The sequence below is a fragment of the Salvelinus fontinalis genome, unplaced genomic scaffold, assembly GCF_029448725.1.
Source record: "Salvelinus fontinalis isolate EN_2023a unplaced genomic scaffold, ASM2944872v1 scaffold_1283, whole genome shotgun sequence".
Classification (NCBI taxonomy): Eukaryota; Metazoa; Chordata; class Actinopteri; order Salmoniformes; family Salmonidae; genus Salvelinus; species Salvelinus fontinalis.
This window is the reverse complement of record NW_026601492.1, coordinates 18063-31769: the sequence shown is the minus strand read 5'-3', so window position 1 is coordinate 31769 and position 13707 is coordinate 18063. Positions and strand designations below refer to the sequence as shown.

At 42.8% G+C, this 13707-nt stretch overlaps 7 non-coding genes across 7 annotated transcripts; all 7 read right to left on the bottom strand.

Annotated features, from left to right (window-relative positions):
* Positions 1–435: 435 nt before the first annotated feature.
* trnan-guu (transfer RNA asparagine (anticodon GUU)) lies at positions 436–509 on the bottom strand. Its single transcript has one exon. It is a non-coding gene; the product is annotated as a tRNA-Asn (tRNA).
* A 1103-nt stretch (positions 510–1612) lies between these two features.
* trnan-guu (transfer RNA asparagine (anticodon GUU)) lies at positions 1613–1686 on the bottom strand. The gene has a single exon. It is a non-coding gene; the product is annotated as a tRNA-Asn (tRNA).
* A 1103-nt stretch (positions 1687–2789) lies between these two features.
* On the bottom strand, positions 2790–2863 carry trnan-guu (transfer RNA asparagine (anticodon GUU)). The gene has a single exon. It is a non-coding gene; the product is annotated as a tRNA-Asn (tRNA).
* Positions 2864–3966: 1103 nt separating this feature from the next.
* Positions 3967–4040, bottom strand: trnan-guu (transfer RNA asparagine (anticodon GUU)). Its single transcript has one exon. It is a non-coding gene; the product is annotated as a tRNA-Asn (tRNA).
* A 4465-nt stretch (positions 4041–8505) lies between these two features.
* trnan-guu (transfer RNA asparagine (anticodon GUU)) lies at positions 8506–8579 on the bottom strand. The gene has a single exon. It is a non-coding gene; the product is annotated as a tRNA-Asn (tRNA).
* Positions 8580–9682: 1103 nt separating this feature from the next.
* trnan-guu (transfer RNA asparagine (anticodon GUU)) lies at positions 9683–9756 on the bottom strand. Its single transcript has one exon. It is a non-coding gene; the product is annotated as a tRNA-Asn (tRNA).
* Positions 9757–10859: 1103 nt separating this feature from the next.
* Positions 10860–10933, bottom strand: trnan-guu (transfer RNA asparagine (anticodon GUU)). The gene has a single exon. It is a non-coding gene; the product is annotated as a tRNA-Asn (tRNA).
* Between the last annotated feature and the right edge of the window lie 2774 nt (positions 10934–13707).

The following is a 13707-nucleotide window of genomic DNA, read 5'->3' as shown; positions in this document are numbered from 1 at the left end:
CAATCACATGTGACAACAGGAAAAACAGCAGGTCAAAAGCAAACTTACTGTAAATCAAGGAAGGTCTTTCCACATCACTAGAAATGGAAAGATAGCAACCCTGAGTGGGTTCAAAAAACCAACCTTTAAATTAACAGGCTAACATGCTAACCAATTGCACCACAGAGACTTGTGGTTGTACTGACCCTCAGCTGGCGAAAGTCTCATGGAAGATCACTACAAGTCAGGAAGGTTCACATCGCTACTATCTGAAAAATGTCATCCCTGGGTGGTGTCAAAGCACTAACCTTTAGATTGACAGTCAAACTCGCTAACTGATTGCACGAGAGAGGCTTGTGTTGGCATTGAGCCTCAGCAGGTCAAAGTCACAGGTAATCTCATTACAGGTCCAGGATATCACATTCACATCATGGAGCACAACAAACTGAAAAGTCTCGTCCCTGGGTGGGCTCGAACCACCAACCTTTAGATTAACAGTCTAACGCGCTAACCAATTGCGCCACAGAGACTTGTGGTGTGCCTGACCCTGACACTTGATCGCTGGCCATCCGTGATCTCATCCAACTGTACATGGCGTTTACGAAACAACAACACTTTGTTCCAATGGTTGTGTCAACGTGCATCGAAAGTGCCGCAACATTTCCAAGTAAGTAGCCCTGTAGTTTTCTAACGTTTGTTCGCTTTTTGAATGGCCTTAAAAGGGCAGAAATGTAGGGCAATGTTCGTCAACGCAACATTTTATTAAAAGGCATCTGGCAGGAGTAAATTCAGCCACAATCACAAATGTAATTTGATAAATATATATTTTAAACAACTGCGTTTTCACGAATGTAATATATAATCACCAATCTCATTCAAAATAATTAGGGGACTGACCCCGGAAGAATGATGTAGTGGCGAGTCACTTTCATGGTGTATAGGCACACATGTACACACAAACACACACACACTGGACCAACATTGTCCTTCATGCGAGATACATTTAAATGCTAAGGTTTTTCATGCCAGATTGACATAATTTACATTGTCATACTAGCCGGATTAATATGAATACATGATATGTTCCATGGAGACCACAGAATGAATAAGCTATTGAGTAACAGAAGATCAGAGACCATTGACAGCCATTTTACCAGTAGGTATAGTAACTTGTCATCTTTCATGTTCAACAACACACCAATCACATGTGACAACAGGAAAAACAGCAGGTCAAAAGCAAACTTACTGTAAATCAAGGAAGGTCTTTCCACATCACTAGAAATGGAAAGATAGCAACCCTGAGTGGGTTCAAAAAACCAACCTTTAAATTAACAGGCTAACATGCTAACCAATTGCACCACAGAGACTTGTGGTTGTACTGACCCTCAGCTGGCGAAAGTCTCATGGAAGATCACTACAAGTCAGGAAGGTTCACATCGCTACTATCTGAAAAATGTCATCCCTGGGTGGTGTCAAAGCACTAACCTTTAGATTGACAGTCAAACTCGCTAACTGATTGCACGAGAGAGGCTTGTGTTGGCATTGAGCCTCAGCAGGTCAAAGTCACAGGTAATCTCATTACAGGTCCAGGATATCACATTCACATCATGGAGCACAACAAACTGAAAAGTCTCGTCCCTGGGTGGGCTCGAACCACCAACCTTTAGATTAACAGTCTAACGCGCTAACCAATTGCGCCACAGAGACTTGTGGTGTGCCTGACCCTGACACTTGATCGCTGGCCATCCGTGATCTCATCCAACTGTACATGGCGTTTACGAAACAACAACACTTTGTTCCAATGGTTGTGTCAACGTGCATCGAAAGTGCCGCAACATTTCCAAGTAAGTAGCCCTGTAGTTTTCTAACGTTTGTTCGCTTTTTGAATGGCCTTAAAAGGGCAGAAATGTAGGGCAATGTTCGTCAACGCAACATTTTATTAAAAGGCATCTGGCAGGAGTAAATTCAGCCACAATCACAAATGTAATTTGATAAATATATATTTTAAACAACTGCGTTTTCACGAATGTAATATATAATCACCAATCTCATTCAAAATAATTAGGGGACTGACCCCGGAAGAATGATGTAGTGGCGAGTCACTTTCATGGTGTATAGGCACACATGTACACACAAACACACACACACTGGACCAACATTGTCCTTCATGCGAGATACATTTAAATGCTAAGGTTTTTCATGCCAGATTGACATAATTTACATTGTCATACTAGCCGGATTAATATGAATACATGATATGTTCCATGGAGACCACAGAATGAATAAGCTATTGAGTAACAGAAGATCAGAGACCATTGACAGCCATTTTACCAGTAGGTATAGTAACTTGTCATCTTTCATGTTCAACAACACACCAATCACATGTGACAACAGGAAAAACAGCAGGTCAAAAGCAAACTTACTGTAAATCAAGGAAGGTCTTTCCACATCACTAGAAATGGAAAGATAGCAACCCTGAGTGGGTTCAAAAAACCAACCTTTAAATTAACAGGCTAACATGCTAACCAATTGCACCACAGAGACTTGTGGTTGTACTGACCCTCAGCTGGCGAAAGTCTCATGGAAGATCACTACAAGTCAGGAAGGTTCACATCGCTACTATCTGAAAAATGTCATCCCTGGGTGGTGTCAAAGCACTAACCTTTAGATTGACAGTCAAACTCGCTAACTGATTGCACGAGAGAGGCTTGTGTTGGCATTGAGCCTCAGCAGGTCAAAGTCACAGGTAATCTCATTACAGGTCCAGGATATCACATTCACATCATGGAGCACAACAAACTGAAAAGTCTCGTCCCTGGGTGGGCTCGAACCACCAACCTTTAGATTAACAGTCTAACGCGCTAACCAATTGCGCCACAGAGACTTGTGGTGTGCCTGACCCTGACACTTGATCGCTGGCCATCCGTGATCTCATCCAACTGTACATGGCGTTTACGAAACAACAACACTTTGTTCCAATGGTTGTGTCAACGTGCATCGAAAGTGCCGCAACATTTCCAAGTAAGTAGCCCTGTAGTTTTCTAACGTTTGTTCGCTTTTTGAATGGCCTTAAAAGGGCAGAAATGTAGGGCAATGTTCGTCAACGCAACATTTTATTAAAAGGCATCTGGCAGGAGTAAATTCAGCCACAATCACAAATGTAATTTGATAAATATATATTTTAAACAACTGCGTTTTCACGAATGTAATATATAATCACCAATCTCATTCAAAATAATTAGGGGACTGACCCCGGAAGAATGATGTAGTGGCGAGTCACTTTCATGGTGTATAGGCACACATGTACACACAAACACACACACACTGGACCAACATTGTCCTTCATGCGAGATACATTTAAATGCTAAGGTTTTTCATGCCAGATTGACATAATTTACATTGTCATACTAGCCGGATTAATATGAATACATGATATGTTCCATGGAGACCACAGAATGAATAAGCTATTGAGTAACAGAAGATCAGAGACCATTGACAGCCATTTTACCAGTAGGTATAGTAACTTGTCATCTTTCATGTTCAACAACACACCAATCACATGTGACAACAGGAAAAACAGCAGGTCAAAAGCAAACTTACTGTAAATCAAGGAAGGTCTTTCCACATCACTAGAAATGGAAAGATAGCAACCCTGAGTGGGTTCAAAAAACCAACCTTTAAATTAACAGGCTAACATGCTAACCAATTGCACCACAGAGACTTGTGGTTGTACTGACCCTCAGCTGGCGAAAGTCTCATGGAAGATCACTACAAGTCAGGAAGGTTCACATCGCTACTATCTGAAAAATGTCATCCCTGGGTGGTGTCAAAGCACTAACCTTTAGATTGACAGTCAAACTCGCTAACTGATTGCACGAGAGAGGCTTGTGTTGGCATTGAGCCTCAACAGGTCAAAGTCACAGGTAATCTCATTACAGGTCCAGGCTATCACATTCACATCATGGAGCACAACAAACTGAAAAGTCTCGTCCCTGGGTGGGCTCGAACCACCAACCTTTAGATTAACAGTCTAACGCGCTAACCAATTGCGCCACAGAGACTTGTGGTGTGCCTGACCCTGACACTTGATCGCTGGCCATCCGTGATCTCATCCAACTGTACATGGCGTTTACGAAACAACATCACTTTGTTCCAATGGTTGTGTCAACGTGCATCGAAAGTGCCGCAACATTTCCAAGTAAGTAGCCCTGTAGTTTTCTAACGTTTGTTCGCTTTTTGAATGGCCTTAAAAGGGCAGAAATGTAGGGCAATGTTCGTCAACGCAACATTTTATTAAAAGGCATCTGGCAGGAGTAAATTCAGCCACAATCACAAATGTAATTTGATAAATATATATTTTAAACAACTGCGTTTTCACGAATGTAATATATAATCACCAATCTCATTCAAAATAATTAGGGGACTGACCCCGGAAGAATGATGTAGTGGCGAGTCACTTTCATGGTGTATAGGCACACATGTACACACAAACACACACACACTGGACCAACATTGTCCTTCATGCGAGATACATTTAAATGCTAAGGTTTTTCATGCCAGATTGACATAATTTACATTGTCATACTAGCCGGATTAATATGAATACATGATATGTTCCATGGAGACCACAGAATGAATAAGCTATTGAGTAACAGAAGATCAGAGACCATTGACAGCCATTTTACCAGTAGGTATAGTAACTTGTCATCTTTCATGTTCAACAACACACCAATCACATGTGACAACAGGAAAAACAGCAGGTCAAAAGCAAACTTACTGTAAATCAAGGAAGGTCTTTCCACATCACTAGAAATGGAAAGATAGCAACCCTGAGTGGGTTCAAAAAACCAACCTTTAAATTAACAGGCTAACATGCTAACCAATTGCACCACAGAGACTTGTGGTTGTACTGACCCTCAGCTGGCGAAAGTCTCATGGAAGATCACTACAAGTCAGGAAGGTTCACATCGCTACTATCTGAAAAATGTCATCCCTGGGTGATGTCAAAGCACTAACCTTTAGATTGACAGTCAAACTCGCTAACTGATTGCACGAGAGAGGCTTGTGTTGGCATTGAGCTTCAGCAGGTCAAAGTCACAGGTAATCTCATTACAGGTCCAGGATATCACATTCACATCATGGAGCACAACAAACTGAAAAGTCTCGTCCCTGGGTGGGCTCGAACCACCAACCTTTAGATTAACAGTCTAACGCACTAACCAATTTTTTTTTTTTTTTTATTTTTTATTTTTTTATTATAAAAAATTCTTGTTTTACAATATTTACAAATTCAATATGCAAAAACCATTTCAATCAATACATTTCTAAACATAGGCAGGCAAACAATTCACCCCCTATCAAATCAAAGAACCCAAAGAAATTAAAATACCAGAATTATACAACCAATGCATACAAGACTTTATTAAGACAAATTCCACAAAAAAAAAAAAAAAAAATAATAAAAAAATAAAAATAAATAAAAAATAATATCTCCAACACTTTACACATCAAAACCCATACACCAAACCACCATCCTCCCCCACAGTAATAAATCCACAATCCTTCATAAACACCCTCTCAAAATCCTCCTGCTTAGACCTATACATCAAATCTACATCCTTCCTTATCAATCCTTCAAATACCTTCCACACTGTCACCCTCTTTCCCTCAAACCTTGCCAAGTTCCTCCTAGAATATACCGCATACCTTGCATGTGATAGCATAAAATTCAACAATACAATATTCACCCCCCTCACATGCTGACCCACTCCAAACAATACCAACCACCTCCAATCAACCCCACCTATTATCTCTTCTCCCCAGTACCTTTCTAACATTTCCCTCAACCTCACATAAAACCCCGCCACATCAACACATTCAAACATCATGTGCATCAGATTTTCATCCTCATCTCTACATACATCACACACACGAGACACTGACCTGTCTACCTGATGTAACACCACCTTAGTAAAAACACGGTTGTGCCTCAACATAAAGTCAAAATGGGTACATTCTAGACTGTTGAGCCTCACTACCATGTTTTCCCACAACGTCTCAACTTCCATCCCTGGAAAAACTTGCCTCCACACTTTCTCCGATGCCGGCGCTCTGACCTTCCTGGTAATAATCGCCCAGTATATGGCCCTCACCTGAGTAGAGGATAAGGCTTGCATGGTTTCTCCACATTTCACCTTCATCTCAGGCAAGGTCTCTAAGACTCCATTACTCGAATGATTGTCCAGCAGCCTCACCCACTCCCCTGGAACACACTCCTTTATCCTCTCATACATTCGCAACACCGTCCCTTTTCTGACATCTTCATCTATACCCCAGACAGTATCTACGATCGCCTGATCAGGCAGGAACCCCGGCACCACCTCATACCTAAAGTCCCTCACTCTTATCATGCCTGCCTTCATTATTACCTTACTCTCCATCATCTTTCCCTCTGATTTCAGCATTGGGTTCAGAAAAACTGGTATATTCAAAATCACCCCTATAGAGTCACACTCATAACTTACCTGCGGTAAGAACTCTGCCCAGGCCCTGAACACCTCCTGGTAAAACTCAGGCACCTCTGCATACATGCTAGGCTTAAAACACATTAACAACCCGTAATCCCCACAACCTCCACTCCTATGCAACCAATGTCTGAAAAACTCCTTCCACCCCTGACCCTCCTCCCCATACAAAAACCGTTGCACTCTCTTAACCCTCATGGCTTTTAACTTCACTTCCAGATCTATTAATCTCAACCCACCCCTATCATAATTTGCTATCATCACATCGTGAGCAATCTTCACCCCCTTCCCACCCCACAGGAAATCAGACACTAAATTATTAATTCCCTTCAGAACCCATTCCGGCATGTCCATAACCCCTAAGGTATACACACATTTGGACATCAACAATGCATTCACCACCACCACTTTCCCCCTCAATTTTAATTTCCTTTGTTTCCAACAATTTAAAGTCGTCTTTATTTTATTAATCACCCCTGTCCAAGTTAAGTCCCTCGCCTCCCGCTCATCTACCCCAATATTCACACCTAAAATTCTCACATGCCCCTTAACAGTCTTAAAAGGAATGTTACATGTACTTATAACATTATCATCAGCACATAACATTTGTGACTTTTCTACATTCACCTTAGCCCCAGAAGCTCTCCCATACACATCAAAACACTTCATCAGACAATTCACACTCTCTCCATCCCGCACAGTACATGTGGTATCATCAGCATAATGATGCATTACACTGACGCCTCCCCCCGGGAGGTCCACTCCATGCACTCCTCCATCACGCTTTACAAACGCCGCTAAAGGCTCTACTGAGATGCTGTATAGCAATGCAGACAATGGACAACCCTGCCTAACAGACCTGCCCAGGGGAAAGGAATCAGTTAGCACACCATTACATTTAACGACACTGCAAGCTGACCCATACAAAAGCTTCACCCATTCTTTAAGACGAGGCCCGAACCCAAATCTTGCCAAAGCCTCTAATAGGAACCGATGCTCCACCCGATCAAAAGCTTTATTCAGATCTAGACAGAGCACCGCCCCTCCCACTTCCTGCATCTGCTTCACTACATCTCGGATAGTGCAGAGGGTGTCCACTACATCCCGCCCTGGAACTCCATAGGCCTGAGTAGGTGCTATGATGCTTCCCATCACCTTATTCAACCTATTTGCCATTATCTTAGCTAGCACCTTATTGTCTGAGTTCAAAAGGGTTATTGGTCTGTAGTTCTCTAATTTCAGTCTGCTCCCCTTCCCTTTATATAACATAGTCAACACACCCATAGCTAAAGATTCAGGGACTACCCTCTTCTCCTCCATACACACAAACACACACACACTGGACCAACATTGTCCTTCATGCGAGATACATTTAAATGCTAAGGTTTTTCATGCCAGATTGACATAATTTACATTGTCATACTAGCCGGATTAATATGAATACATGATATGTTCCATGGAGACCACAGAATGAATAAGCTATTGAGTAACAGAAGATCAGAGACCATTGACAGCCATTTTACCAGTAGGTATAGTAACTTGTCATCTTTCATGTTCAACAACACACCAATCACATGTGACAACAGGAAAAACAGCAGGTCAAAAGCAAACTTACTGTAAATCAAGGAAGGTCTTTCCACATCACTAGAAATGGAAAGATAGCAACCCTGAGTGGGTTCAAAAAACCAACCTTTAAATTAACAGGCTAACATGCTAACCAATTGCACCACAGAGACTTGTGGTTGTACTGACCCTCAGCTGGCGAAAGTCTCATGGAAGATCACTACAAGTCAGGAAGGTTCACATCGCTACTATCTGAAAAATGTCATCCCTGGGTGGTGTCAAAGCACTAACCTTTAGATTGACAGTCAAACTCGCTAACTGCTTGCACGAGAGAGGCTTGTGTTGGCATTGAGCTTCAGCAGGTCAAAGTCACAGGTAATCTCATTACAGGTCCAGGATATCACATTCACATCATGGAGCACAACAAACTGAAAAGTCTCGTCCCTGGGTGGGCTCGAACCACCAACCTTTAGATTAACAGTCTAACGCACTAACCAATTGCGCCACAGAGACTTGTGGTGTGCCTGACCCTGACACTTGATCGCTGGCCATCCGTGATCTCATCCAACTGTACATGGCGTTTACGAAACAACAACACTTTGTTCCAATGGTTGTGTCAACGTGCATCGAAAGTGCCGCAACATTTCCAAGTAAGTAGCCCTGTAGTTTTCTAACGTTTGTTCGCTTTTTGAATGGCCTTAAAATGGCAGAAATGTAGGGCAATGTTCGTCAACGCAACATTTTATTAAAAGGCATCTGGCAGGAGTAAATTCAGCCACAATCACAAATGTAATTTGATAAATATATATTTTAAACAACTGCGTTTTCACGAATGTAATATATAATCACCAATCTCATTCAAAATAATTAGGGGACTGACCCCGGAAGAATGATGTAGTGGCGAGTCACTTTCATGGTGTATAGGCACACATGTACACACAAACACACACACACTGGACCAACATTGTCCTTCATGCGAGATACATTTAAATGCTAAGGTTTTTCATGCCAGATTGACATAATTTACATTGTCATACTAGCCGGATTAATATGAATACATGATATGTTCCATGGAGACCACAGAATGAATAAGCTATTGAGTAACAGAAGATCAGAGACCATTGACAGCCATTTTACCAGTAGGTATAGTAACTTGTCATCTTTCATGTTCAACAACACACCAATCACATGTGACAACAGGAAAAACAGCAGGTCAAAAGCAAACTTACTGTAAATCAAGGAAGGTCTTTCCACATCACTAGAAATGGAAAGATAGCAACCCTGAGTGGGTTCAAAAAACCAACCTTTAAATTAACAGGCTAACATGCTAACCAATTGCACCACAGAGACTTGTGGTTGTACTGACCCTCAGCTGGCGAAAGTCTCATGGAAGATCACTACAAGTCAGGAAGGTTCACATCGCTACTATCTGAAAAATGTCATCCCTGGGTGGTGTCAAAGCACAAACCTTTAGATTGACAGTCAAACTCGCTAACTGATTGCACGAGAGAGGCTTGTGTTGGCATTGAGCCTCAGCAGGTCAAAGTCACAGGTAATCTCATTACAGGTCCAGGATATCACATTCACATCATGGAGCACAACAAACTGAAAAGTCTCGTCCCTGGGTGGGCTCGAACCACCAACCTTTAGATTAACAGTCTAACGCGCTAACCAATTGCGCCACAGAGACTTGTCGTGTGCCTGACCCTGACACTTGATCGCTGGCCATCCGTGATCTCATCCAACTGTACATGGCGTTTACGAAACAACAAAACTTTGTTCCAATGGTTGTGTCAACGTGCATCGAAAGTGCCGCAACATTTCCAAGTAAGTAGCCCTGTAGTTTTCTAACGTTTGTTCGCTTTTTGAATGGCCTTAAAAGGGCAGAAATGTAGGGCAATGTTCGTCAACGCAACATTTTATTAAAAGGCATCTGGCAGGAGTAAATTCAGCCACAATCACAAATGTAATTTGATAAATATATATTTTAAACAACTGCGTTTTCACGAATGTAATATATAATCACCAATCTCATTCAAAATAATTAGGGGACTGACCCCGGAAGAATGATGTAGTGGCGAGTCACTTTCATGGTGTATAGGCACACATGTACACACAAACACACACACACTGGACCAACATTGTCCTTCATGCGAGATACATTTAAATGCTAAGGTTTTTCATGCCAGATTGACATAATTTACATTGTCATACTAGCCGGATTAATATGAATACATGATATGTTCCATGGAGACCACAGAATGAATAAGCTATTGAGTAACAGAAGATCAGAGACCATTGACAGCCATTTTACCAGTAGGTATAGTAACTTGTCATCTTTCATGTTCAACAACACACCAATCACATGTGACAACAGGAAAAACAGCAGGTCAAAAGCAAACTTACTGTAAATCAAGGAAGGTCTTTCCACATCACTAGAAATGGAAAGATAGCAACCCTGAGTGGGTTCAAAAAACCAACCTTTAAATTAACAGGCTAACATGCTAACCAATTGCACCACAGAGACTTGTGGTTGTACTGACCCTCAGCTGGCGAAAGTCTCATGGAAGATCACTACAAGTCAGGAAGGTTCACATCGCTACTATCTGAAAAATGTCATCCCTGGGTGGTGTCAAAGCACTAACCTTTAGATTGACAGTCAAACTCGCTAACTGATTGCACGAGAGAGGCTTGTGTTGGCATTGAGCCTCAGCAGGTCAAAGTCACAGGTAATCTCATTACAGGTCCAGGATATCACATTCACATCATGGAGCACAACAAACTGAAAAGTCTCGTCCCTGGGTGGGCTCGAACCACCAACCTTTAGGTTAACAGTCTAACGCTCTAACCAATTGCGCCACAGAGACTTGTGGTGTGCCTGACCCTGACACTTGATCGCTGGCCATCCGTGATCTCATCCAACTGTACATGGCGTTTACGAAACAACAACACTTTGTTCCAATGGTTGTGTCAACGTGCATCGAAAGTGCCGCAACATTTCCAAGTAAGTAGCCCTGTAGTTTTCTAACGTTTGTTCGCTTTTTGAATGGCCTTAAAAGGGCAGAAATGTAGGGCAATGTTCGTCAACGCAACATTTTATTAAAAGGCATCTGGCAGGAGTAAATTCAGCCACAATCACAAATGTAATTTGATAAATATATATTTTAAGTAACAACAACCATACCCAAAAGGCACAATATCCACAACCAAGGGAAGGTAGTGCAGGAGGGGGGGGCGTTTTTAGAATCAATACCCAAACTCACACGGGGCCCAAGGGCAGTACGGGGGGACAGCCTGTCACTTCGCACACAGGGCCCTTGGCCGTAATGTTGAATCTGTGAGTGTCCACCACAACCTCTCAGTTATCCAAAACTTTATGTTGTATCCTGTCTGTGGAATTTGGAGGCTGTGACAATAGATCCAGCTTTCAGTAGTGTAGCAAACCACGTATCAGTTATCCAACACTTGATGTTCTAGCCAACGCACTAATACAGGGAAGTACTTATAAGTCAGTTTGGGTTGTTACAAGAGTTTACATTTATCAACACTGGGGAAGAGGTATCAGCTATAACAAGTAGGACTATTATGGGTAACCTGTTCATCTTCGTTGCAACAATCCACTTGTCTCTATGTATGCATCTGTACGAAAAACACAGTGTAATCAGTGATGGACCTGTGCTTGAAGAAGACTACCTGGGTGTGGATGGGGGACTTGACCTTGACGGAGAATATCGTGGTATGGATGGGGGACCTGAGTTCTGAATCTGACACTGCTCCGAGAAAGTATGGGGGAGATGTAATTATCCTAACAGTTGAAATGTTATATTGTATTCATTTGGTACTATGGTGATGTGGACCTCTTTTATCAATAAAGTACAGTTGGTAACACTTGACAGTTGCTTGTCTGAGCATACTTTATTTTTTACTTGCATTCAACAGCATTATAAACTATAACAAGGCTACCCAAGCCCTCACAGTGAGCAAGCCTGGAAGCCTTCTAGGCTCCTGCGGCTTCTGTCAAGCTCTGTGTGTTTGATGAGGCTTTCCTTAGGCCCGCCCTATCATGACTCAGTCAGCAAGCATGGAAGCCTTATAGGCTCCTGTGGCTTCTGTTAAGCTTTGTGTGATTGATGACGCTTTCCTTAGGCCCGCCCTATTATGACTCAGTCAGCAAGCATGGAAGCCTTATAGGCTCCTGTGGCTTCTGTTAAGCTCTGTGTGATTGATGACGCTTTCCTTAGGCCCGCCCTATTATGACTCAGTCTGCAGAACTGTGGGTCTTTGACAATAGGGGCCAAAGCGATATATTAATGACCATACTGACGTCTCTCAGGAAGCAGAACAGAGTGTATAATGGCACATGGGAAATCAGAGTCTTTCTATACACTCAGATATTGTAATACAGCAAAGGAGAATGACAGTAGCGACGACTCGGACATTGACTTTGTTAGTGGCAGCACATGCAGAGAGCTGCAGTTCAACCCTGTTACAGTTGAAGATGCCCAGCTGCTGTGCACTAGGCTGAAGGTGCAGTGCAAGAAGAGGTCTCTCAGTCATACTGCGTCTGGTGTGTTAGGTGCTCCGTGTAAGAATGTGAAAATAAAAGGTGACGGAAATTGTTTCTTCAGAGCGGTCAGTGAAGCACTGTGTGGTACAGAGGAGTACCATGAGCCAATTCGAAATGCGGTGGTGCAGCAGCTACAGAGCAAACAACATATGTATAGGACCATCCTGAGAGTGTGTTACCGTTCAGTGTCAGAGTACATTACGGAGTCCAACATGAATTGTTTAGGTAGTTGGGCGACCGAAGTGGAGATTCAAGCAGCTGCAGACATGTTGGGGGTAAGCATATATACATACTATACCAACCGTTGGATTGAATACAGATCTAATGGTTTAGAGGTGTCTAAGCAGGGCATATATTTGGAGAATAGTAGGAACCATTACGAGACAGTCGTTTGTGTCAAGAGGCCTCAGACTCAGTCTTGTTACGGTTACTGCCAGGGTTATGAGATTGGGAACAGCCATATACCACAAGCAGTTAGGTCCTCAGGCTCCAAATCATCTGATTCCGAAAGCAGTTCGGGAGCGGACATGGCAGGTGACTACGAGGATTGGATGTGTGATGATTATCAGGACAATTGTCAAGAGGACTATACCCATAACCGAGATACTCCCGGTGCTGACATGGAGGATACCAGAGACCAAGAGGCTGAAACCAGTCCCCGTTCAACCGATAGTCTTGTGGACTACGACATTTACGATTCCGAGGAGTCAGACTACGAGGTCCACACCCAAGACGTCGACAGTGAACAGCTCTACAGTGAACAGGTTGACGACGAAGAGGTGGTCTACTGTGAAGAGGTCTATGGTGAAGAGGTTGACACCGGCGCTGTCGTGGAATGTGAAGAAGTCGATGATGACGAGGTGGTGGACTGTGACGACGTGTACGATGAAGAGGTTTACGACGACGAGGTGGTGGACTGTGAAGACGTGTACGATGAAGATGTTGACGATGGCGAGGTGGTGGACAGCAACGAAGGCTACAGCGAAGAGGGTGGCGAGGTACAGGTTTACTGTGAAGATGGTCACGACCCGATTCCAGCTGTGGAAGATTCGAGAAAGCAACATTCGATGGAAA